At 41.2% G+C, this 26,954-nt stretch overlaps 1 long non-coding RNA gene across 1 annotated transcript in view; it reads left to right on the top strand.

The window, feature by feature from the left end:
- LOC130840932 (uncharacterized) overlaps positions 1-21,283 on the top strand; it is a 42,270-nt gene extending 20,987 nt beyond the window's left edge. The window contains exon 3 of the long non-coding RNA XR_009050093.1: positions 21,131-21,283. This is a non-coding gene — a long non-coding RNA (uncharacterized LOC130840932). The remainder of the gene's footprint in view (positions 1-21,130) is intronic.
- Positions 21,284-26,954: the final 5,671 nt, after the last annotated feature.

The following is a 26,954-nucleotide window of genomic DNA, read 5'->3' as shown; positions in this document are numbered from 1 at the left end:
TTGTGTATATATATGCCACATCTTCTTTAACCATTCGTTTGTTGATGGGCATTTAGGTTGCTTCCATGTCCTGGCTATTGTAAATAGTGCTGCGATAAACATTATGGTACAAGTTTCTTTTGGGATTATGGTTTTCTTTGGGTATATGCCCAGGAGTGGGATTACTGGATCATATGGTAGTTCTATTTGTAGTTTTTGAAGGAACCTCCAAATTGTTTTCCATAGTGGCTGTACCAAGTTACAGTCCCACCAACAGTGCAGGAGAGTTCCCTTTTCTCCACACCCTCTCCAACATTTGTGGTTTCCAGATTTTGTGATGATGGCCATTCTGATCGGTGCTGAGGTGATACCTCATTGTGGCTTTGACTTGCATTTCTCTGATGATGAGTGATGTTGAGCATCTTTTCATGTGTTTGTTGGCCATCTGTATGTCTTCTTTGGAGAAATGTCTATTTAGGTCTTCTGCCCATTTGTGGATTGGGTTCTTTGCTTTTTTGGTATTAAGCTTCATGAGCTGCTTGTATATTTTGGAAGTTAATCCTTTGTCCGTTGTTTCATAGGCAACTATTTTTTCCCATTCTGAGGGTTGCCTTTTAGTCTTGTTTATGGTTTCTTTTGCTGTGCAAAAGCTTTTAAGTTTCATGAGGTCCCATTCGTTTATTCTTGATTTTATTTCCCTGATTCTAGGAGGTGGGTCAAAAAGGATCTTGCTTTGATGGATGTCATAGAGTGTTCTGCCTATGTTTTCCTCTAGGAGTTTTATAGTGTCTGGCCTTACATGTAGGTCTTTAATCCATTTGGAGTTTATTTTTGTGTATGGTGTTAGGAAGTGTTCTAATTTCATTCTTTGACATGTTGCTGTCCAATTTTCCTAGCACCACTTATTGAAGAGGCTGTCTTTTTTCCATTGTATATTCTTGCCTCCTTTGTCAAAGATAAGGTGCCCATATGTGTTTGGGCTTACTTCTGAGTTCTCTATTCTATTCCATTGATCTTCCTTTCTATTTTTATGCCAGTACCATACTGTCTTGATCACTATGGCCTTGTAGTATAGTTTGAAGTCAGGAAGCCTGATTCCTCCAACTCCATTTTTCCTTCTCAGGATTGCTTTGGCTATTCGGGGTCTTTTGCGTTTCCATACAAATTGTAAGATTTCTTGCTCTAGTTCTGTGAAAAATGCCATTGGTAATTTGATCGGGATTGCACTGAATCTGTAAATTGCTTTGGGTAGTACAGTCATTTTCACTATGTTTTTGTTTTTTGTTTTTTTTTTAATTTATTTATTATTTTTTTGGGGGTACACCAAGTTCAATCATCTGTTTTTATACACATATCCCCGTAATCCCTCCCTTCCTTGACTCCCCCCCCTTGATATTTTCACTATGTTGATTCTTCCAATCCAGGAACATGGTATGTCCCTCCATCTGTTTGTGTCATCTTTGATTTCTTTCATCAATCCCATATGCTTTTAAATACAGTTATTTGGTTCCTCTCTGTGAAAGTCAACAGGAACATAGCAAGGAAATTCATTTTTGTCTATCACCTTCTCTAGGTTAAACCTTTTACATATGTCATGTGTCGTTTAATCCTGCCTTTTACAGGAAAAATGATTGACCACACTTTGCAAATTATAAACAAGGTATCCATAAAGTTAAGTAATTTATCTAATGTCACATAGCTTATAAATGGCAAAGACTGGATTCAACCCCACATCTATCTGACATCCAAGTCTGGACATCTTCCACACAGCCAAACTGCAAATTCATGTAGCCTCACTCAAAGTACCTGCAGTCAGATGATCCAGTGTGAGTCACTTATGACCCATTTTTCCCTTTACATGAAATGCTAGCAAAAAAATGAAATCATGAGGTAAAATGTGAATAATGTAATTTTGCTATTTTTAAACTTTCCTCTTAAAAGTTTACCAAGTTGGTATATGTAACTAAAATTTGGAATTTTGAAAGTTCTATCTAGATTTTAAGCATCAAGTCTATCCCTTTGCTCATAAACATGGACAATTGGTAGCTTCCTAAACATTTCAGTGCATCTCTTTTTCCTGTGGTGGTGACAGCTGGATTTCACAGTCAGGCACCTCTGGAAACATGAGGAAGTTCTGCAATCTAGATTTCAGTGACATCAAGACCTCAGGTGCCAGAGGAGATGTCTTATAGTTAAATGCTGCAGACTTTGGAAAAAATTTCACTTATAATTCAATCATTCTTATTATTCAAGCTGGTAAAGTGATGTTACCAGTAGATAACTTGATGCATATATAATACCTAAGCAATCATCAAAAAAGCTGTGCAAAGAAGCATACTCCAAACACTAGAGATAGATTAAAATAGACTTCTCAGAAATATTCAGGTAGTCTGCAAGAAGGCATAAAAAGGAAAACAGAGAAGTGGAACAGAATAAATAGAAAAAAATAAAATGGCAAATTTAAGCCCTCACATATCAATAATTATGTGTAATGGCCTAAATACACCAATCAAATGACAGATTGGCAGAGTGAATTAAAAAATATGATCCAAAAGAAGATGTGGCACATATATACAATGGAATATCACTCAGCCATAAAAAGGAATGAAATTGAGTTATTTGTAGTGAAGTGGATGAACCTAGAATCTGTCATACAGAGCGAAGTAAGCCAGAAAGAGAAAAACAAATACCATATGCTAACTTATATATATGGAATCTAAAAAAATGGTACTGATGAACCCAGTGACAGGGCAAGAATAAAGATGCAAATGTAGAGAATGGACTTAAGGACACCGTGGGGGGCGAGGGGAGTGGCAAAGGGGAAGCCGGGACGAAGTTAGAGAGTAGCATTGACATATATACACTACCAAATGTAAAATAGATAGCTAGTGGGAAGCTGCTGCATAACACAGGGAGATCAACTCGATGATGGGTGATGACTTAGAGGGCTGGAATAGGGAAGGTGGGAAGGGGTCACTGGCAGGAGGGGATACAGGGATATATGTATAAATACAGTTGATTCACTTTGTTGTACAGCAAAAAACTGGCACAACAGTGTAAAGCAATTATATTCCAATAAAGAGCTTAAAATAAATATGATCCAAATATGTTGTCTATGAGAAACTCACTTCAAATATAATGAAATAGGTAGGTTGAAAGCAAAAGGATAGAAAAAGATATGTCATATAAACATTAATCAAAATAAAGCATGATTGGCCATATTAATGTCAGAAAAAATAGACTCTAGTAAAAAGAAAATTACCAAAGACAGAGAGGGACAATAAATAATGATAAAAGGGACACTACATCAAAAAGACATAGCAATCCTAAATATGTATGCACCAAACAACCGAGCTACAAAATATGTGAAGCAAAACCTATAAAACTGAAAGGAGAAATAGACAAATTCACAATTATAGTTAGAGACTTTAATACACTTCTCTCAACAATTGATAGTACACCTAGACAAAATTTTAGCAAGGATATAAAAGAACTCAACACCACCATCAACCAACAGGATCTAATCAACATTTACAGAATATTCTACCTCACAACAATAGAATGCACATGCTGTTCAAGTGCCCATGGATCATACCCCAAGATAGACCATGTCCTATGAGGTTTGCTCTAAAACAAACCAACAAGATTTAGAAAAATGAAATCATACAGAGTGTGTTCTCTAACCACAATGAAATCAAATTAGAATAAAGGAAAGATTACAGAAAAATCTCCAAGCGCTTATAAAACAAACCAAATCTATTTACATAATCTCTAGGTTAAAACGGAAGTCTCAAGAGGAATAAAAAAAGTGCATAGAAATAAAAATACAACCTTTTTGTTGTAAGATGCAACTAAAGCAGTTCTTGGAGATACTCTTTCCATCCTCCGAATACCCCAGTACTTTGCATGTTCTTTTAGCAAAACACAAAACTTTCTGTTTTAAAATCATTCCTTCTATATCTTATTTCATTAGATTGTGAATGGACAATATCTTACTTATTTCTCTCTGCCAGAATCTGCCTTAGTGCTCAGTAAAAGTTGTTTGAATAAGTGAATGACCAGATAGAGCAAGGTACTTAGCTGAATGGAATTGCAGCCAAACCAATTTCTGTGTGGAATCAGAAAGTGTTTATGGTAATTCAGTGCAAGGTATTTGGGCCTTACACAGTGGGGCTGCTGCATAGACACAATTCTGAGCTGCTGCTTAGTTTGTCTCATAGGAGAGCCTCCTTGGATTTTAGCTGCCAAAAAAGGCAAGTGCCTGTTAGAAACAATGAAAGTAGAGAAAACACGGGATGCATAATCCCATATCTCTGCCCTCAGTAAAAATGGTTTCTTTACTTAAATCAGATTCAACCCTCTCCTTATTCCTCTGCCTCGACTGTATAACTTTTCCTATCCCTTCCTCTATTCCCCTGTGAATAGGTTCATGAAACCATAGAATTGAGAAGGACTAGAAAGGTCATCTTGTACAGTTTCCATTCAATAACTGAATACCCTGTAGTCAATAGAGGGGTGAGCTGCCAGTTTTTCTCACAATTGACTCAACTCAGAAGTCTCTGAGAAGGGCATTAGTGAGAATCAAAATGTAAGGCATAAACTTAGTAACTGAGGAAATGACCTAAGAGAGAGTCTGTGAACCCTCCCCTTTCAAAACAAATGTTTTTACTGAACACATAAAGGCAGGCCTATCCTATCTGGAGTTGAAAGTTGGAAACACGTTCCAAAAGGTGACTGTGCTAAAATTGCTCAATCATCTTGCATGTGATGAGGCTGGTTCTATTCCTAGAGAACTTAGAATGTGGTAAAATACCTACTTATACACAGTCTTGACAGTGTATTTCCAGGATTCTGTAGATGTGTCTAAATGTGTGTGTTTTTACCCTCACAACTGAGAATGCAGTCAGTTGGTTGACATATCCAATACATGTGTGGTTACATTTCTCATAGGGAACGGGTAAGTGGCACACTAGTTTTCGTATATATATCTCTCTTAGCTTTTGATCATATCTTGGTGTACTTGTAATTTATGAGCCTTTAACAAGTATAACCCTTCCTGGAAATCTGGTGACTATACCTAGTTAATGCCACCATCTGCTAAAGTTGCTAGTTGGTCAACTAGTTTTGTGGCCCAAGTCATATCTGACTTTACCTCAGGTCTTTCATTCAGATGACAATGACAACCTAACAAAAGATCCTACTGCCTGTACTTGACTTCTGTTAGAGAGAGGGAACTTCGCATTCAGGAGGTTGCTTCTTCACTCACAGCTTGCCTCCTTTTCCGTTTCTTCTCTTTGATCCTTGTTCTATCCCTTGGGGCTATGCTGAGAAAATTTGAGCTTTGGTTTAGTTAAGCCAAGGATAAAAACCTAAAATAGCAAAGTAAAATTAAATTCAATAACCAGTAACAACAACAATATTATCTCTGCACGCTTATTTTTCTTTTGTGATAATTGAAAAGAAAGAGAAGTACAGGTATAGCAATCATCACCCCCATTGAAAATGTCACCAGAGGAGCAATCCAGGGAGTAGGAGCCTCCGAGGATCTAGAGCTACAAGTCAGCAGCAATTACCCTCCTGCTCTGAAGTCAGCAGGGCCAAGGGCTGACTATCCTCACCACCCTCATACAAGGTGCATAGGAACTGGCATTAGTACAGCCTACTTAATAACACATGCTGTCTGTGAGGATACTGGATTAAGGAGGGAAGGACCAGTGGGACCTGTTTGTCAGGGTCCTAAAGTGGGAATTTGCCTGGTTATACACACAGCAATGAGTACCAGCAACATTAATAGTGGCAAGAGTGATGGGATCCAAAGCTTGACTCTTGGTCTGCTGTAATTATTAGATGCCGTAGGTTGGCAGAATTCACATTTCCAACTTAGAAAGTCTGTCTACCTCTTACCCTAACCTTAAGATGTTTGTTTGGCTCAAATTACATTTTGTTGAAGGTGATTTTGCGTTAATTAGAGAGTGTTTAAACTTTGAGAAGGTTATGGGTGAGTTTATAGAAATTGTGGATGCTAGCGCTAAAATGTTCTGAGCAGCTGCTTGGAGGTGGTGATTGAAAAGTTTAGATTCCGCAAATAGGTAAGTCCGTCTTTTCTACATTTGAATTTTCTCCCTCCCTCTCAGCTTTTAATTCCTGTTGAGATGCTGAAGTGGTCTGAGTTCAGAATACCAAACAGAACAGCTGGGAGGCTAACTGTAGCCTTTGAAGCATTTGTCACTGTCGCCACTAGAATGATGATGATAATTGACACAGGATGACCACCCAGGCCTAACAGACTAAACGTCTTTCCTAGTTCTTTCCCCAAAGCACCTTCCTCCCAATCAGCCAGGCTGAAAGACTGGGGCTAATTTTCTTCACTTTTTTTTTTTTCCCACCTCCTGTTGCTTTTCCTTTGAAACTTTGTTGTATGGTCCCCTCCTATCAAAACCTACTATCCGTGTTCTTGACCTTTCCTATGTATCATTGCAAAAGCCTTTATGCTAAAAGAGAGGTCAGCTGTTCACAGCAGTTATCTCTGGGCTAGAGACTAAGAAGCACTTTTAGGTTTTTAGCTATACGTTTGCACAGTCCTTGAAACCTATTATTGGCATGAACTGCTTTTGCAAACAGAAAAAAAAAATATTCAAAAAGGACATGGGAAAGGGATATGTTACTCAAAGAGGCCTCTCTGATGGGATGGGACAGGAGTGGGAGAGAACATTTGAGAGCAAACACATTTCTGTAAGTTTTTTACATGTAACATGACTTGGAACCAAACTTTAGTTCCTGTGCTAAAGCAGCACAACTGTCTTCTATAAATAGTCAGAAAAACTCAGTCTGGATTCTTATACAATATCATCTGACAGACAAGATGGAAAAGGCATGTTAGTCAGGGACTGACGGAAGAAAAGGGAGTAAAAGAATGAGGAATAGAAAGTCCTAAACAACTCATAACACGAATTAGTTCTTAAAGGGACTCCTCAGCATTAAACCTATGTAACAGAAATTATTTTTTTCCTGAGACTCATCATTTAGACCCACTGGTTTACAGTCACCGAGGAGCCAGCGTGTTTTCCCGACCTACCTCCCCTTTCACGTATGACAGTGCTATTTATGGAGCTGCTTGGCTGAGCCGCCTGTCCCAGGGGTCCTGCCCCAAGGAGGCCCTGTGTGCTTTGTGACATGTTCCCCTCAGGTTGGTCAATTTTCAAGCAGCCGCTACTAGTTTTTCAGGAGGAGTGCTAACAGGGCAAAGGAGAGGACAACACAGAAGACTCCTGGGAAGAACAGCCTCCATCTGGCTTCCTTACCTCTGACTGGACCCAAGCTGGAGCTGTAGCACACCAGCTTCTCATGTGCCCAGAGACTGAAGGCTGTGGCCATCACTGGGCTGCCCATCAGGCTCCTCTTAGCTCGTCTTCTCTGAAGTTAGGGTCAGTGGGGACTCTGGGATTAGGACACAGACTTGTGTTTGCTGAGGTATGAGAGAGTTCTGGAAGCCTTTTCCAGGCATGCCTTCACTAATGAGTCCCTGTCTCAGCAGTAGCACATGGATTATATTTACAATGAGTAGGGAACTAAAAAAAGACACCCTCAACATGTCTGTTGAATGACTGGTAGAACATGGTAGTCAAAATCATAAACTCTGGAAGTGGCCTCACTGGGATTCAAGTCCTACTTAGCTGTGTGACCTTTGCACAGTTGAAGTTCTCTAAGTAAGAACAGCTGCTCTGTAGTCCAGACTCTAGTAAGTGAATTTGCTTGGTCAAGTCATTTCATTTCTACAAGTTTCAGTTTTCTCACCCATAAAGTGGGATAATTATACCTGTCTTGTGTACCTTAAATGGTTGTCAGTGGGATCAAATGAGATAGTGTTATAAAAGACCTTTGTAAATTAGAATATGCTATACAAATGCAAGCTATTATTACATTTAATTCTAGTGCCTAGTGAATTACTGGTGGAATCAACAGTCCCATTGTCACCAACCTGAATCTTACAGAGCAATTTCCCAATTCCACCCACTCTACCTTCTAGGCACTTCTACCAACCTACCCCCATGACTTCAGTAAAAGACAAGAGAGAGTACCATAATAATTTTCCTAATTAACTTTCTCAGTCAGAACCCTGTGAGAATGTATCCAAAAGAAAAGGGAAATGTGTAACAGAGTGTGTGTGTACTTCTTCTTTTAGGTCAGCTCTTTATTCCCATATATATTTTGGGGTGTTGTGTTTGTTTGGCTTGTGTCAGTCTGTGGTTATTTTTACACTGTTATTTAGGTGTACATCAGCAGGCTAAGGTTCTGGATTCCTTTTGGCCACAGTTGGCTAGGTGAGCATGCATGACTTATGTTCATCTCACTTTCTCCCATCTGTAAATTTAGGGGCTAGAGTACATGACCCATTGGTCCCTTCCAGTCCTTGGGGTCTATAATTCATCTGGAATCAGGTTCTCCGATTCCTCTGCCCACTCCAGACAACTTCCTTCAAACTTTTTGCTATTAGGCATGTGTGATTTATGCTGGGATGAGATTGAGAGCAAAGGAAAAAGTCATAAACACAGCAATCACAGGAGGTAACTGCTGAGTTTCTTTCCAAATCTTCTTTCCATCCTCTCTTGTAGGTCTTCTCTGGAACACATTAAAAAAGGCCCCTTTAAAAAAGGTGGAAGCCAGAGTTGAGAGATTGGAGTGAATTTGGAGTGAGAAAATGTCAGTCCAATTTTTATGTTCTGCAACTTTGGGCAAGCTAATACGTTACCTTCGGTCTCAGTTACCTCATCTTTAAAATGAGGCTAACACCTGCCTTATTTTATGGGCTTGTTGGGATAAAACAAAACAAAAAACAAAACAAAACAACCTCTGCCTAATGTCAAAGTGCTTTGTTGTTGTTGTTTACAATACAACAGAGATTGATTCTGGAATCTGAGGGCACCTGGGGCACTTAGATCCAGGCAGACTAAATGTAAAATAGAATCACAATTACACAGAACCTAGAATAAAAGCATTTCTTGCTACCTACACATCCTTTCTTTCTCCATAGCAAATTCTTCCCAGGACTTTCTTGTTGAGTTAGTTGTCAGATGTTCCCATTCTCAGATGATTCAGGCTTACTTTCTTTAAAACGCCTCAGATGTCTAACACATAACTACCACTGCATTTAGAAACCTCTAAGCAGAGCCACGGAATTTGGAACTGCCTCCTGCAGCTAAACTCCATAGGTGCAAGACACAACTGCCAGCCACTCCTCGTTGCCAATCAACTTGATCCAATTGCACTGACAGTAACAGACTGAATATAGGCCAGTGGCAGGGGTTCACATTGGCTGGGGTAAGCCAGTTCACATGCTTGAGGAGGACTAGCTCGGACAAGTCACTCCACCAGGTAGCCTAATTACCCTTAATGGTTCCAGGGCTGTCTACCTGGAGGAAGGAAACAACTTGTGAGAGTCTGTGAACATATTTTCCTCTTCACACTCCACACCCTCCCCCGGGTGATCGCATCCATTCCTACCCTTTTCTGATGACTTCTTCATTTCTATCTTCAGCCCAGATGTTTTACCTGAGGGCTAAATTACTATTTGTTGACTGCTTATCTCGCATGGATGTCCCACTGGCACCTCAAACTCAACAGATCCCAGGCTGTTGTCCTCACCCACCTATCCACACGCCAGCTTCTCCTTCCCTGGTGCTTGCCCTCCGGTGAGCCCTATCCCAGGGGATGATACTCCATCCACCTGACCGTCCAAACAGAGGGATGGCCCTTGACTTCTCCCTCACACAGCCCATCTTTGATCAAGCCCTAGCAGTTCTACTTCCTAAATATCTCTGAAATTCATCTGCCTCCATCCATCCCTGTTGCCACTTGCCTAATTCAGGTTGTGGTTCTCTTTTGCTTCAATTCTTGCAAGAGCCTCTCAACTGGTTTTCTTCCTTCTATTCCTGCCCCCCTCTAATCCATATTCCACAACAGGGATGTTCCGAAGTCTGCAAGTCTGATCGTGCCATTTGTTCCCTTGCTTGAATGTTTAAATAGCCTCCCAGCGCTCAGAGAAGAAAACTCAAGCTCCTTGACACAGTCTTCCAGTTTCTGCGTGACCTGGCCGAGCTCATATCTCCAGTCTCACCTCTCACCACTCCCTCCCTTTCATCCCATGTTCTGGTCCAGCAGTTCTCAAGCCTGACTATACATGAAAGTCATCTGGGAAGCCTTTAAAAATACCCAAGGCTGGGCTTCATCCAAAACCAATTATATCAGAACCCCTGGCAGTGGAGCCCTACCCAACTGCTCCTTGGTTCCTGCAGTGCATCATACCCTCTCTTGTCTTATCCTTTGCACATGCACTTGACTTTGCCTGAAACACTTCCCTTTAACCTTGCCACTCCTCCTACCATTTGACTGACTCATTCATCCTTTAAGCCTCACCTGGAACATCGTGTTGTCCTTCAAGAAGCCTTCCCCGAGCCCAGTGCTTCGAGTCTGGGTTAAGTATCCTCTCACATGTGCTCCCAGATAGATCATCCTATACCTTTCCTCTGGCAGGAGCATCTCTCACACTGTATAATCCTTGCTCATACACTCTGAGCTCTAGGAGGGCAGGGACTGGGCCTGCCTTGCTCATCCCTGCATCTCCAGCATCTAGCACAGTGTCTGGCACATACAGTGTGCTCAGGGCATTTGTGGAAATAATTTAGTTAATTTTATAAGGTCACATTTGTAAAATTACAAGGTTACTCCAGACTTGCCAGTCCCTCATAGCAGCAAGGTCTCTAGTCATATCCATTTCTGAGTTCCTTTACTCAGTCATTTATAAATTCTTCTTGCAAATATTTGAGAATCTGGTGTTTACTTTTAACCATCCTGTAATAAATTGGATTTCCTCAAATGAAAAATTCCCCATAATTGAGGCCTGAGACATATCTGAGGAGAGGCAAAGAAAGGGTCTTACAATTTCACTTTGTCTGGGTCACAGAACTATAGCCAGAAGACACGGGCAGCTTCCCCTGTTTGCAGCAACCCCACCCCATGCAGGGAATCAGGCCAGGAATTACTCATGATTGTTTCCAAAGATTGCCTCTCTGGATGCCTGGGACCTTGTATGAGAAAGGGTAAAAACCTGAAGGGGTTGTAGTAAACCCTGAGTTGATAACCCCAAAGTGTAGAAGCTGGCTTTTTAAGCATCTAATAAGTGAAAACATGGGTGAACGTCACTCCAACATACCCTGCTCAGAGGGCTTCTGCCCCACCTCCAACAGCTTTAGAAGCCCACCCATGGGCACCAGACAGCCAGAGCCTGAAACCCGAAGGCTGGTGTGCAAGGTTCCTGGGGAGTCTGGAAAGCTCTTAGCTCTTCTCCAACCCACACTGAGCTGGTTCTATCCAGTCAGAACTGTGCACTACCACCAAGAAGACCTGGCAGGGTCCCAACTTCAACTCATATAAATGAACCAAACAGAGTAAAACTATCCAAATAGGAGTAGGGGTGGGGGAGAAGAAATAGTAGGAGGCGGAGGCAAAGGTAGTGATTACTAATGAGACTGGCTACCGTGGACTGAACACTCAGTATGTGTCAGGCATTGTGCTGAGCTCATTTAATCCTCACAACAAACCTCAAACTGTGGTCACTGGTGTGGCCACAACCCTGTGTTTTTAGCCATGATACCAAAAGTCTGTGCAGGGAGTCAAGTTGAAAGGAAGCTAATGGGCTTGGAGATTTGGGAAGGGTTGAGCAACTGGAATTCCTGCTTTAGTGGAGGTGGGGTAAAGGCGACTTGAAAGATGTAGAAGTTTTGAAGAGATTAGAGGGGTTCCAAGCTAGGGACAGTTGAGCAGGAGCCCCAGAGTATGATGATGAAGGCCCAAATAAGGCTCTGATATCTGGGTGGTATAGGTGGGAGATGAGAAGGAATCGGGTTCTGTCATTACCAGATGGCAATGGGGGAAAGTGTAGGGAGATATGAGCTTCATTCTTCTGGTTTATAATTAGGTATGGAGCTCGGTTGTGTGTCACGCAAGAATCTAGACTCTGTGGATGGTGATAAATAGGAAAGCCAAAGCCTTGTGATCATGGGGTTTATGTCCCTGTAGGAGTGACAACAACAGACAAGGAGCAAGGACACAAGAAAGAGGCCAGGAAGTGATTAAATGCTGGCAAATGATGGAATGTGTACAGATTCAGATTTGGACTGTGTGGTTCAGGAAGTTCTTGAGAAGGTGACACTTGAGTGGGACCTGAAAAGCAAGGAGTCAGCAATGATAAAATCAGGGGGAAGAGCATTTCAGATATAGAGACCAGCTGGTGCAGAGGCCCTAACTGGGAATAAACCTGAAAGAAGACCAAGGCCAGGGTAGCTGGAAATAATAAACATCCAGAGAGTGGTATAAATGAGGTCTGAGAGATGGGCAAGGGCCAGATCATGGGAGACCTTATTGTCCACAGTTTGCCATTTGGATTTTAATCTAGGGATAGTGGGAAGCTATGAAGTGCTTTAATTAGAAGAGGAATGGCCTGCTCTGTGTGTGTGTGTGTATATGTGCACGCGCACACGCTTATTAAAGTAATCTTAACTGTGGAGCGGCAGTGACTTAGAGAAGGGAAACAGGGACCCAACAGAAATAAACCATTTTCCACAAGAGGTTGTTGGATTTTGTTTTGTTTTGTTTTCTCAGATCTTGAAGTAGAATGCATTTTTAAGGGTCAACTCCCAAGGTCAAGAGTAATCTGAGGAGTCTATCTGCTCCCTGTGGTTGTTTGTGAGGAAGTCAGAGAGAGGCACAGACCAAACCTCTTATTATGGAGGAGAGGGTGTGTATGTTTTTCCTTTCCACTGAAAAACAGGCAACAGAAGAAATGTATTTATATGAATCTGTCCCTGCAGAGGCTGTGCCGCTGTCCCCTCTCCCAAGGAACCTGGAACCCCTTTCCCAGTATCTTTATCCTTCCAACGGTTTAACAAGTTAAGCCCCGTCTAATTTCCTAAGCTGATTTCCCAAGGGCTCTAGCTTGGCGAGTTCCCTTTCCTGTCATAGGAACCGGCTAGCTGACTTCTTTTCCTTTCCTGCCCCCATCACCAGGGCAGTGGACCTGGGAGTCACTTCCCTGACTCCACACCAACCCTTTCTCAGGCTTCAGACTGTCCCTCTGGGCCTCCATTCCTCCTGCTCCTTTGGTGGTCCAGACTCTTCATTTTCACCAGATTTTATGTTGGAGTGAAGGAGGGAGTGACTCTGGCAACCTAAAAACATACTTCGTATCCCTGGCAGCTGCTGTCCTGACTCCCCGGACCCAGAGCACTGTGCAGGCTGTGCCTGATCCTAGCCTGGGTTCTGTAAACCACCTACCATGAGGTTGCTGGCAGAGCCCCTGTGAAAATGTGGATGATTCAGAGCAAGGAGCCAACTTTTTCTGACTCTTCCTTTAGTTCTGGTTGCCATGACACTGCACTGAAGGCCAGCGTACAAGAATGGCTCATGCTGAGTGAGGACACATCACGGGCTTGGCTCTGCACTAAGGTCTCTATAGGCCCGTCTCATGAGGCCCTCACAATCTTCCTACAGGGAAGGGGTCTTGATCTCCATTTTTATAGAGAAGACTGAGGGGTTGAGTAACCTGCCTGCCTAAAGTAACAGAGATAGGATTCTAACCCAGGAGTCAAGCTCCAAAACCTCCAGGGGCTTAATCATGATGTGCTTACCACAGCCTTAACCTTCATTTCTCCTTCACCAGCATTTCAATCTCAAGGTAATCTTCTGATGCAGTTTACTTTTAGGATCTCAATTACAAAACATTTCCCATCATGGACTCAACTACCCACACCAAGATTCTTTCTCAGTATGGGCCCTAGGGAGATGTGGAGGAGGTTCTGATCGGTGATGTCAAACCTGAGGTTCCAAATTTCTCACAGCCAGCTTGGTTTTCTCAATTAATGGACTTTTAAGTGCTACACATGAAAGTGTTTCCAGTGTTTGGAATTATAAATATAATGTTGTCAATACTTAATTGTTCTTTCCAGATTTCTTTTTTTTTTTTTGGCATCAAACATGCATTTTGAAGAAAAGAAGAAAAAGTAGGCAATGAAACAATAATAAAATAGGGAGAGAAAAAGAAGAAAAGAAAAATTGTTCAGACTTGTCTCTGGCCATCAAAGCTAACAAGTTCCCTGTGCAGGGATCTTACTACAGTCACATAGACCATCCTTAGACTTCAATTCTGGCTTGGCTGAAGACCAAGCCTTCATATCTGTAGTGCATGGTCAGCGCCCTTGAATTGACATGGAGCTCAACAAAGATTGGTGGATTAAATCCGATGTGGTCCAGGGTACACAAAGAGTGCCAATATTTGGCCAGTGTGAGGTTAACAGTCCCACAGATTTATTCCCTGTTGAGGTGTGAGATCATTTTTAGTGAGACTCAGATTTTAGAGACTTGAGAAGAAAACTGATGTCATGGTTCAATGAGTTCCTGAGGAAACACATGGACTTTTTTGGCCATATATTCTCAGCTTTTGGGTTCATTTGGCATAATGCCATGCTAAATTTGAAAGCAAATGTCAAGCATATTATTATATATGTAGAAATTCACCTCCAAGGGACTTATGTTCCTCATCTGGAAAATGAGAGGGTAGACCAGATGCTCCCTAAAGGGCTTTCTCGCACTTATGCACTCTGGTTTATGTATTTTGGAAATAGTATTTCAATTTTTGTTTACTAAGAACTGAAAAGAGTGAAGAAGGATAATAACCAGCCTCCAACTTCCCACCCCTGTTACAGCTGACCTACAAATTGGATGTCTAAAGGATTATGTTACCTCGGGCTAAATAAAAGGAATAGGTCAGTATTCTGAGAAGATGCCTGGACTGTGGCCTTCTAGATGAGCCCTATGCCCAGGCATTTGCAGTGACTGCCCAATGTCACAGACAGAAGGATTATTCCATGCCTTTTAGTGTGCATGTGAGAAGGAATTAAAATAAAGTACTAAACCAAAGCCAACTAAAATATTCAAGCACTTCTAATTTTGTGTTTTTACTCAAAATGTGTAGTTGCTTTTTAGTTCTGTGATTTCTTTTTCCTTTTTTTTTTTTAAAGCAAGTAATCTATAAATAACATTTACTTAGGCCTCTTTTTAAAAAGTCATGTAACATTGCAGATAAGCTCTGCGATACTCGTGTATGTGTGAGGCGATATTTAATGTGGTTAAGAGTTGAAGTCTTAGATCTCTGTCTTGCCACTTAATTAGCGGTGTGACCTTGAGCAAGTTGCTTAACCTGAGTCCTCATCTATGAAATGGGGATATTAACAGTTCCTTCATTCCTCCCTCCCTCCCTCCCTTCCCTCCTTCCTTCCTTCCTTCCCTCCTTCCACAAATACTTTTTTGAGCACCTACAATGTGTGATTCAAGGTTCTGGGAAGTAAGTACAGAAGTGAACAGAGTTCTTTTTATCATGTACCTAGGAGTCTAGTCGAGTGAAACAGATAGGAGATAAATTTGGATGCCAGGTGGCAAGTGCAATGAACAAAGCAAAGTAAGGGGTATGAGGGGTGGAGAGAAGCTATTTAGAAGGGGTGGTCGAAGAAGGCCCCTCTGAGAAGGTGACTTTTGAGCTGAAACATGAACTAAGCGTAGAGAAGAAGATTTCAGGTGGGAGGGACAGCAGATGCAGTAACCCTAAGGCAGAAGGTATGCTTTGAATGAGTGAGGAAAAGTAAGAAGGGACATTACTCCATGGAAAGTTTTAAGTTTTACTCTAAATAAGTTGGGAAGCCACTGGGGGTTTGAGCAGAAGAGTAGTAACGTGATCTGATGTATATGGAAAAGGGTCATCTTTCCAGATGTTTTAACATGTCATTTGACTGTGTGTTTAAGGAGTGACTTCTCAGGCATGCAGTGAAGTTGACCTGAGTTTATGAGGTGATGTGTATATGAATTGCTTAGCTCAGTGTCTGGTGATAGACTGCACTCAAGGGGCAACTTTTATTATTACTCTAATAGTGAAGTTGATAATCCATCACCAAGGTTCTGCACTGATGATGACAGGGCATCTCTTGGGGGCCAAGGAAACAGGGAGATAAAACCAGTGTTTCTTGAGCACTTACTCTGTGCCAGGACTGTACAAATTTAGCTCAGATACACTAGAACAAAGCAGCATGCTTTGAGAAAGGGAAAACCATGGCATCTGACTCCAAAATAGCTCCTCTACTTTGTACCAGTCTTGCCATGGTGCCCAAAACTAGTCATAACTTTGGGTTGAGGTCACTATTAAAGTGTGCATTTTAACCTGGGATGGTAACACCAGGCCCTATTCATCCATTTTCCCTTGATGTGATTTCATGGATCAGATAAACTAGCTGGCCACCCCAGTGGCTCTGGAGTCTGAGGGCTTGAGGTCAAAATCCAGCTCAACCACTTACTAGCTGTGTGGTTCTGGAAAAGGTACTAAATTTCTCTGTGCTTCATGTTTGCAATCTCAGGAATGATAGTGAAAACTCTCTCTTAGTGTTTATGTGAGCCAGTGTGAGGTAATGCATGCAGAATGCTCTGTCCTACATAACTATATTATTTGCACAGTTAAGTTACTTAATGAGCCAACTGGAAGAGCTTTTTTTTTTTTTAATATATAAATTTATTTATTTATTGGCTGCATTGGGTCTTCATTGCTGCATGCAGGCTTTCTCTAGTTGTGGCGAGTGGGGGCTACTCTTCATTGTGGTGCATGGGTTCTCATTCTCACCCTTGCTTCTCTTGTTGTGGAGTACAGGCTCTAGGCCCTCAGGTTTCAGTAGTTGTAGCTTGAGGGCTCTAGAGCACAGGCTCAGTAGCTGTGGTGCACGGGCTTAGTTGCTCCGCAGCATGTGGGATCTTCCTGGACCAGGGATCAAACCTGTTGTCCCCTGCATTGGCAGGCGGATTCTGTTAATCACTGCGCCACCAGGGAAGTCCCTGGAAGAGCTTTGAGGAGGTGAACACAGGACTGATAAGTTTTCAGAAGAAAGCAAAGGACCATTTTCAGGAGAAAGTAAAGAACCAAAAATGTTGTGGTACAACTATAAGAAGTTTTGCAGGATGAGCACTTCCAGAAGTGGAAATGGCTGGCAAAAAGATGCTAAAACATTAAAAAAAAAAAAAAAAAACTAACTTGAGTTTTTGCAAGTTCTCACTATGGAGGCAGCAGATGCAAGTGATCCAGCAAGAATTTTTGATCAGTATGCTGCAGGGCATTGAGTGATAGGGAGCCAGACAATTAGATGGGCCATAGAAGGAGTTCAAACAAGGCAGCAAGAAAAACACTTAAATGTGGGGTAGGATAGAATCAGACAATTCACAGAGTAAGAAATGCAACCAGAAAACAAATCAGTGAAAAAAATGGGTGCCAATCAAGTTAGCAAAAATTAAAAAAAAAAAAAGAAAACGAATTCCCTTGCAATATTGGCAAAAAGAGGGCTTGCTTATACAATCCTTCCTCAGTATCTGTGGGGGGATTTGCTTCAAGAACCCCACAGATGTGAAAATCTCAAGTCCCTTACATGAAGTGGCATAGTATTTGCACATAACTCATGCACATCCTCACATATACTTTAAAATGTCTGTAGATTACTTATAATACCTAATACAACATAAATGCTATGTAAATAACTGTAAATACAATGTACAGACATAGCCCTCATTTTACTGAGTTTTGTTTTATTTTGCTTCACAGATACTGTGCTTTTTACAAATTGAAGGTTTGTAGCAACCCTGTGTTGAGCAACCTATCGGTGCCATTTTTCCAATAGCATTTGGTAATTCTTGCAATATTTCACATTTTTTCATTATTATTAAATTTGTTATGGTGATCTGTGATCAGTGATCTTTGATGTTACTATTGCAAAAAAAGATTACAACTTGCTGAAGGCTCAGACTTTTTAATTAAGGTATGTACTTTTTCAGACATACTGCTATTGCACACTTAATAGACTACAGTATAGTGTAAACATCACTTTTATATGTACTGGGAAACCAAAAAAGTTCATGTGATTTGCTTTATTGCTATATTCGCTTTATTGCAGTGGTCTGGAACCAAGCCCAAAATATTTCAGAAGCATGCCTGTAAATGCTATGTAAATGGTTGCCAGTGTGCAGCAATTCAAGTTTTGCATTTTGGAACTTCCTGAAATTTTTTTTTCTGAATGCTTTTGATCCAAGGTTGGTTGAATCTGTGGATACAGAGCGCCAACTATATATTGCTGAAAGGAGTGTAAATGAATAAAAACTTTTGAGAAAGTAATGTAGTCAAACACCTTTATTTTGTTTTATTTTTCAAAATTTATTTTATTGAAGTATAGTTGATTTACAATATTGTGTTAATTTCTGGTGTATAAGAAAGTGATTCAGTTATACATATACATTCTTTCTCATATTCCTTTCAATTATAGTTTATTACAGGGTATTGAATATAGTTCCCTGTGCTCTACAGTAGGACCTTGTTGTTTATCCATCCTATATATGATACTTTGCATCTGCTAATCCCAAACTCCCAAACCATCCCTTTCCCATCCCTCTCTCTGTTGGCAACTACAAGTCTGTTCTCCATGTCTATGAGTCTGTTTCTATTTTGTAGATAAGTTCTTTTGTGTCACATTTTAGATTCCACATATAAGTGATATCATGGTATTTGTCTTTTTCTTTCTTACTTCACTTAGTATGATAATCTCTAGGTCTATCCATGTAGCTGCAAATGGCATTATTTCATTCTTTTTTTTAATGGCTGAGTGACATTCCATTGTATAGATATACCACATCTTCTTTATCCATTCATCTGTTGATGGACATTTAGGTTGTTTCCATATCTTGGCTATTGTAAAGAGTGCTGCTATGAACATAGAGTGCATGTATCTCTTCAAATTATAGTTTTATCCAGATGTATGCCCAGGAGTGGGATTGCTGGATCATATGGCAACTCTATTTTTATTTTTTTGAGGAACTTCCATACTGTTCTCCATAGTGGCTGCACCAATTTACATTCCCACCAACAGTGTAGGAGGGTTCCCTTTTCTTCACACCCTCTCCCGCATTTGTTATTTGTAGACTTTTTAATGATGGCTGTTCTGACTGGTGTGAGGTAGTACCTCATTGTAGTTTTGATTTGCATTTCTCTCTCTTTTTTTTTTTTTAATTTAGGTAGAATTGATTTATAGTGTTGTGCCAATCCCTGCTACACAGCAGAGTGACTCAGTTATACACAGAGACATTCTTTTTTTTTTTACATTTATTTCTATTATGGTTTATCACAGGGTATTGAGTATGGTTCCCTGTGCTATACAGTAGGATCTTGTTGTTTATCCATCCTATGTACAATAGTTTACATGCGCTAATCCCAAACTCCCAGTTCTTCCCTCTCCCACCCTCCTCCCCACTTGCAATCACCAGTGTGTTCTCTATGTCTGTGAGTCTGTTCCTGTTTTGTAGATAGGTTCATTGGTGCCATATTTTAGATTCCACATATAAGTGATATCATATGGTATTTGTCTTGCTCTTTCTGACTTGCTTCACTTAGTATGATAATCTCTAGTTGCATCCATGTTGCTGCAGATGGTATTATTTTGTTCTTTTTTATGGCTGAGTAGTATTCCATTGTAAGATCATTAGTCATTAGGGAAACACAAATCAAAACCATAATGAGATACCATTTTATACCCATTAGGATGGTTACACTAAGAAAGACAAGTAATATCAAGTGCTAGCAAGGATGTGGAGAAGTTAGAAGCCTCATACACTGCTGGTGGGGACATAAAGTGATGCAAATTTTGAAAACAGTATGTCATGTCAAGTCCACAAAAGGTTAAACATAGAGTTACCATATGACCCAGCAATTCCACTCCTAGGTGTATACCCAAGAGAAATAAAAACATATACTTGTACACAAAAGTTCACAGCAACATTATTCATAATAGTTAAAGAAGTGGAAACAACACAAATGTCCATGAAGTGACAAACTGATAAAATGTAACATACCCATATAATAGAATATTATTTGGCAATAAAAAGGAATGAAGTATTGATACATGTTATAACATGGATGAACCTTAAAAAATTATGCTAAATGAGAGAAGCCAGTCACAAAAGACCATGTATTGTATAATTCCACTTAGATGTCCAGAATTGGCAAATCTATAGAGACAGAAAGAGTGAATGCCTAAGGCTGGGGTTGGGGTAGGGGTGAGGGTGGGGAGTGACTGCTAACGATTACCAGATTTCTTCTTGGGGTAATAAAAATGTTCTCAGATCGATTGTGGTGATGGTCGCACAGTTCTGTGTATGCTGAAAACTACTGAGCTGTATACTTTAAATGGGCAAATTTAAATTCATATAGTATGCGAATTCCATCTTAATAAAACTCTTAGGGACTTCCTAGGTGGCGCAATGGTTAAGAATCCACCTGCCAATTCAGGAGACATGGCGGGTTTGATCCCTGCTCCAGGAAGATACCACATGCCACGGAGCAACTAAGCCCATGCGCCACAACTACTGAACTTGTGCTCTAGAGCCTGTGAGCCACAACTGTTGAGCCTGTGTGCCACAACTACTGAGGCCCATGCGCCTAGAGCCTGTGCTCTGCAACAAGAGAAGCCACTGCAAAGAGGAGCCCGAGCACCACAATGAAGAGTAGCTCCCGCTTGCCACAACTAGAGAAAGCCCATGTGCAGCAATGAAGACCCAACGCAGCCAATAAATAAAAAAAATAAAATAAAAAAAACCTCTTAAAAATGCATTTGTGTAAAGTATATACTAATAGAAGGAATGTTCAGAAATGTGTGAATGCTTTGAGATTGTGTTTTATAAACTATGATTATAATTATTTGGAAAAGAGATAAAAAGCTCTGACAGATTCTGGCAAGAGATGCACTGAAGTGTTAATGAAGATGTTGTCTTTGGGTTGTTGAACTATGGTTGATAGCTTTTCTCCCCCTTTGATGAGCAGGGCTTACTTTTATAATAGGGGAAACTATTTAAAAAAAAAATAGGGAGGCCTTATTTCCAAAACAGTCTTTGGGTATAATCCCTATTAAATACTGCCATACACAAAGCAGCTGAAGACAATTTCAACTGTTATTTTTCAGAAAATAATCTGATTGAGACCAAAGTGATGTTTTCCATGCTCCCTCCTACCTCCTGTTCTTCTACCCATCAGATGCATAAAAGAAAATGATTTAGAAAGTCCCGAGCAAGTGAAACCCGGAAATGTGCTGGCAGCCTCCTGTGCTGGAGGTGGGGGGCAGACAACTGCTATCCAGGGCTTCTGACAGTGAAAGTGGAGTGAGAGAGGCATATGTCCCTGCTGGGGAAGGAGTGACGGCCTGTGCCAGGTACAAGAAGTTTTGTTTATTTACGGAGCACATACTGTATGCTTATCTCTACTGAGGAAACCAGGTTTTCCTTCTCACCTCCTGAGAGGAGGAGCCAGTGCTGGCTCACGTCCCCCTGGACAGGGTTACACTTCCCAGCTGGCCCTTCTCCAGGCAGCCAGTTGTCCATCTCTGTCTTAGAGGAACAGCTTTGACAAAGACCTTGGCTGGGTTTGGAAATTCCCTATCCTTTGCTCTCCCAAGCAAAATTAATTTGAAACGGTTGGGTTCATCTGACATTTTTTCCTCTAAGGAGCATGTGTTCATGTGAGGGGGAGGGTCTCCTGGAGACAGTCCCCAGGCTGTCTGCTTGGAGTCCACAACCCTCCCCAATGCTGACGATCTGCAGTGCATTCAGAGGCATGCACCTGGGATGGAGAGGGACCTGGGGGCCATGTTTCTGGGGAATGGTTGAAAGATCTGTGGCTGCTCAGCATGGAGAGGAGAAAACACAGGGAGATCCTGAGAAGTGTCTCAATGAGCTGTTACCACGAGAAAGGTTTATTTTGGAATAGCTCAGAGAAAAACTGAAATCAATGTGGAGAAGTTGCAAGGAGGAAAGTTGCCTTAACAGAAAGAAATTTTAATAACTAGAATTTTCCAACAAGCAACAATCTCTATAGTGGAGGAGATAAGTTTCATCCCAGGAAGTTTATATAACACGTTTGTTTCAGGCATCACCAACTTGTGAGAACAAAAAAATTTTTTCAGTCATTACATGGTGGTTATTATGTGTCAGTCACTGTTCTGAGTACTTTACATGTATAATTCCTGGAATAGTCACAACAACCTTCCAAAATAGTATATTATTATCTCCAATTTACAGATGAGGAAAAATAGGCTCAGAGAGTTTCAGTAACTTGCCCCGGGCCACCCAGGTAGTCTGGCTCCAAAATCCATACTCTTAAGCACTATAGTGAGGTCACATTTATATGAATATCCTAAGATATGACTGTAGACCCCTACATGTCGAATTATAGGAGTTTGTCCCTCTCACCCAGAGGTGCCTGGGCCATTTCCCAGAGTCCCTGTGGAGTACCTACTTACACCTACAACCTAGTGCATATGGTACAGGCACCCGTCATGCACTGTGGCTTCCCTCTTGGTGACATCTCAGCTCTCAACACTTTAGGCAGACTTGCCGCTACCTCTGCTGACTATGCTAATTGTGAGAATAGCAATGCCAGTACCAAGGGGGCTTCCTCACAAGGCACCCTAGTCCCTAGGGCTCAGCATCCCTGTGTGTCACTGGGTCCTGAGAGCTGTGAAGAATGGTCCCACTTCTGTGCCACAGTCGGTCATTTGAGTCCCCAGGAAACGCCACTTTTGGCCAGAGTCCTCTATCTCTCCACAACAACATCTCTCTCAGCCAGCCCTCATCTTCTTAGTTATAGGGTTTCAGAGAAGTCCAGCACTTGAAGTTGAGTCATACAATAGCCTGTCCTTCCCTGTCACCTTTATGTCTCTCTCAACTATCTACTCTCACCTGGACAAGCAAAATAAATAAAAATCTCTTTTCCCCAAGCCACAAAACACAGCGCCTCCGTGCACCAGTTGAAGAGATACTTTGCAGAGATGTCACCTAGCCTCTCCCCAGGCCCTGACTAGCCGAAAGGGACCTGTGATACCTGTGAACAGAAGCAGGAATGGTTAGGAGTGTAGGGGAAACGGGTGCTGGACCAAGTTAGAGGCTGGAAAGAATGATAAGGTCTCACCAGTTCTTCTATATAGGTCCCAAATAGTTTGATAGAAATGTAGTTGTTCAGCCTGTTTCCTCAAATAGCCCTTTTGGGTTTGTTTGGGGAACAGTAAGCTGTGTTGGTTTTCTTTTTCTTTTTTTAAAATTTATTTATTTATTTATTTTTGGTTTTTGGTTACTTTGGGTCTTCGTTGCTCTGCACGGGCTTTCTCTAGTTGCAGTGCACAGGCTTTTCATTGCAGTGGCTTCTCTTGTTGCGGAGCACCAGCTCTAGGTGCATGGACTTCAATTGTTGTGGCATATGGGCCTTAGTAGTTGTAGCTCACCGGCTCTAGAGTGCAGGCTTAGTAATTGCGGCGCACAGGTTTAGTTGCTCCGTGGCATCTTCCTGGATTACGGATCGAACCCATGTCCCCTGCATTGGCAGGCAGATTCTTAACCACTGCGCCACCAGGCAAGTCCCAAGCTGTGTTTCTAGGTAAAGTTTTTAGCAGTTTCTTGATTCTACTTCATTTACAGAAAGCAAAGAGTGTAGTATCTGGCTATCCTGTGCAACTCACCTTTAGGCAAGTGAGGAAGCTGGAATGGAGATTGATTGATAGGCAGCAACTAATGGTTTATCTAATAAGCCATTTCCTTCAGGAAGAATTTCAGAGATGAGCATCCTGTGTTTGTACCCTAGTATCTCTCATGCTGTAGGTAAAGGTAGCAAGGACTCATTTAATTTTTTAGCATCTCCATGTTATCCAAGAGTTCTTCTTATTGTCTTTTATGGATAATATGAAGGGTTTGGAACATTCAAATTCTGTGAAGATTCTGTGATAGCATTTGACTGAAAGAAGGGAGAGAAGAGTGAAGCACATGTCACTGTGGGTTATGGAGAAAGGATGTGGTAGGCAGCCTCAACATGACCTTCAGTACTCCTTGCCTCCTAGTGTTCATGTCTTGCACAGTGTCTGTTCCCATATTGAATCCATGTTTGTCTATAGGGCAAATAACATATGGCAAAAGTGACAGTATGTGACTTCCTAGGCTAGGTCATGGCTTCCACCTTGGTCCCTTGGACCATTTGCTCTGGGGGAAGCCAGCCACCATGTTGTGGAGGACACTCAAGCAGCCATGTGGAAGGGCCCCCACATGGGAAAGAACTGAGGCCACCTGCCAAAGCCAACACCCACTTGTCAGCTACTTTTATTGAAAGTAGATTCTCCAGCCCCTTTAGAGCCTTCAGATAATTGTAGCCCTAGTTGATATCTTGACTACAACTTTATAAGAGATTCTCAGTCAGAACTGCCCAGATTTCTTCCTGACCTACAGAAACTGTCATAGATATTAATAATTTCAGCCACTAAGTTTTGAGATAATTTGTAACACAGCAATTGATAACCCACGCAAAGAGCAAGTCTGATCATGTGAAGGGCTCCCTAGCATAAGCCCTGTGGGTTGGGCACCTTCATGAGCTCTATCCTTGGGAAGCCAGAGGGCAGTTTCCTTGTTCTGTAGTAGGAGTTGACAAACTAGGGCCCATGGACCAAATGCAGCCCTCCCCCGGCTGAATCCTCCCATGTTGTTTGTTTACATGTTATCTATGGCTGATTTCTTGCTACAGTGACAGAGTTGAGTAGCTGTGAAAAACTGAATGGTTCACAAAGCTGAAAATATTTTCTGTTTAGCCCTTTATAGAAAAAGCTTGCTGACCCCTGTTCTATAGGAATTTATAGTCTGATGGTGAAATGTCTCTCTCACAGATCCACACACTCTCCCCACACAAGAATCTGAAGTGCACATACGCTACTTCATCTGCCTGCAGAGTCCTCTTTTCCTTCTTCATCTGGACAACTCCTACTCATCCTTCAAACTCAGGAGATGCCACCTCCTTCACTCAACCTTTACTTGGCGAAAGTCTTCTCCTCCTTTGAGGCTGTTTTTTTGTTTGTTTTTGTTTGTTTGTTTGTTTTCCAGATCTTTATTGGAGTATAATTGCTTTACAGTGTTGTGTTCATTTCTGCTATACAACAAAGTGAATCAGCTATATTTATACATGTATCCCCATATCTCCTCCCTCTTGAGCCTCCCTCCCACCTTCCCTATCCCACCACTCTAGGTTGTCACCAAGCATCGAGTTTATCTCCCTGTGCTATGCAGCAGCTTCCCACTAGCTATTTATTTTACATTTGGTAGTGTATATACGTCAGTGCTACTCTCTCATTTTGTCCCAGTTTCCTCATCTCCCACTGTGTCCTCAAGTCCGTTTACGTCTGCATCTTTATTCTTGCCCTGCCACTAGGTTCGTCAGTACCATTTTTTGTTGTTGTTAGATTCCATATATATGCGTTAGCATAATTTGTTTCTCTTTCTGACTTACTTCACTCTGTATGAGAGACTCTAGGTGCACTCACCTCACTACAAATAACTCAATTTTGTTCCTTTTCATGGCTAATATTCCATTGTGTATATGTGCCACATCTTCTTTATCCATTCATCTGTTGATGGGCATTTAGGTTGCTTCCATGACCTGGCTATTGTAAATAGTGCTGCAATGAACATTGTGGTACATGTATCTTTCTGAATTGTGGTTTTCTTAGGGTATATACCCAGGAGTGGGATTTCTGGGTCATATGGTAGTTCTATTTTTAGTTTTTTAAGGAACCTCCATAGTGGCTGTATCAATTTACATTCCCACCAACAGTGCAGGGGGGTTCCCTTTTCTCCACACCCTCTCCAGCATTTATTATTTCTAGCTTTTTTTGCAATGGCCATTCTGACTGGTGTGATGTGAGGTGATACCTCATTGTGGTTTTGTTTTGCATTTCTCTAATGATTAGTGATGTTGAGCATCTTTTCATGTGTTTGTTGGCCATCTGTATATCTTCTTTGGATAAACGTCTGTGTAGGTCTTCCACCCGTTTTTGGATTGGGTTGTTTGTTTTTTTGATAGTGAGCTGCATGAGCTGCTTGTATATTTTGGAGATTAATCCTTTGTCAGTTGCTTCATTGGCAAATATTTTCTCCCATTCTGAGGGTTGTCTTTTTGTCTTGTTTATGGTTTCTTTTGCTGTGCAAAAGCTTTTAAGTTTCATTAGGTCCCATTTGTTTATTTTTGCCTTTATTTCCATTACTCTAGGAGGTGGGTCGAAAAGAATCTTGCTGTCATAGATTTATGTCACAGAGTGTTCTGCCTATGTTTTCCTCTAAGAGTTGTATAGTGTCTGGCCTTACATTTAGGTCTTTAATCCATTTTGAGTTTATTTTTGTGTATGGTGTTAGGAAGTGTTCTAATTTCTTTCTTTTACATGTAGCTGTCAGTTTTCCCAGAACCACTTATTGAAGAGGCTCTTTTCTCCATTGTATATTCTTGTTGAGGCTGCTTTATACATCACCTTCTCCCTCATTACCCCAAGCTAAGCAAATTCTAACAGCAATGTTTTCATACCTCTTTAAGAATTCTAATCAATCACATGATGGGGTTTTGTTTAGTGTCTTTCTACCCCAGTGGATATGAGCTCATCAAGGGCAAGGACTGTGTGTTATTCAGTTTATAACCTCAGAGTAGTATGCCTTTATTTATTCATCACAAATACTTACTGAATGAATATTATTTGCTAGATCATTGATGGCACTGGGATACACAGAGAAATAGACTGAGTCCTTGCCCTCAGGTTGCTCTAGGATGGAAGTGGAAGGGCAAACTGGTCATAGGATTCAATGTGATGGAGATGTGTACAAGCGTCACTGGGAGCATATTTGCAATAACCATGTAAACATCTGCAAAAAATAATCAGTTTTCAACACTTTCATAGCATTTACTATTTGTCAGACACTGCACTAAGCATTTATATATTATAATTTATTTAGTCTTTGTACCATATAAGGCAAATATGTACTATGATTATTTCCATTTTATAGATAGA

Source organism: Hippopotamus amphibius, chromosome 1 (assembly GCF_030028045.1).
Source record: "Hippopotamus amphibius kiboko isolate mHipAmp2 chromosome 1, mHipAmp2.hap2, whole genome shotgun sequence".
NCBI lineage: Eukaryota > Metazoa > Chordata > Mammalia > Artiodactyla > Hippopotamidae > Hippopotamus > Hippopotamus amphibius.
This window is presented reverse-complemented; position numbering and strand designations above follow the sequence as displayed.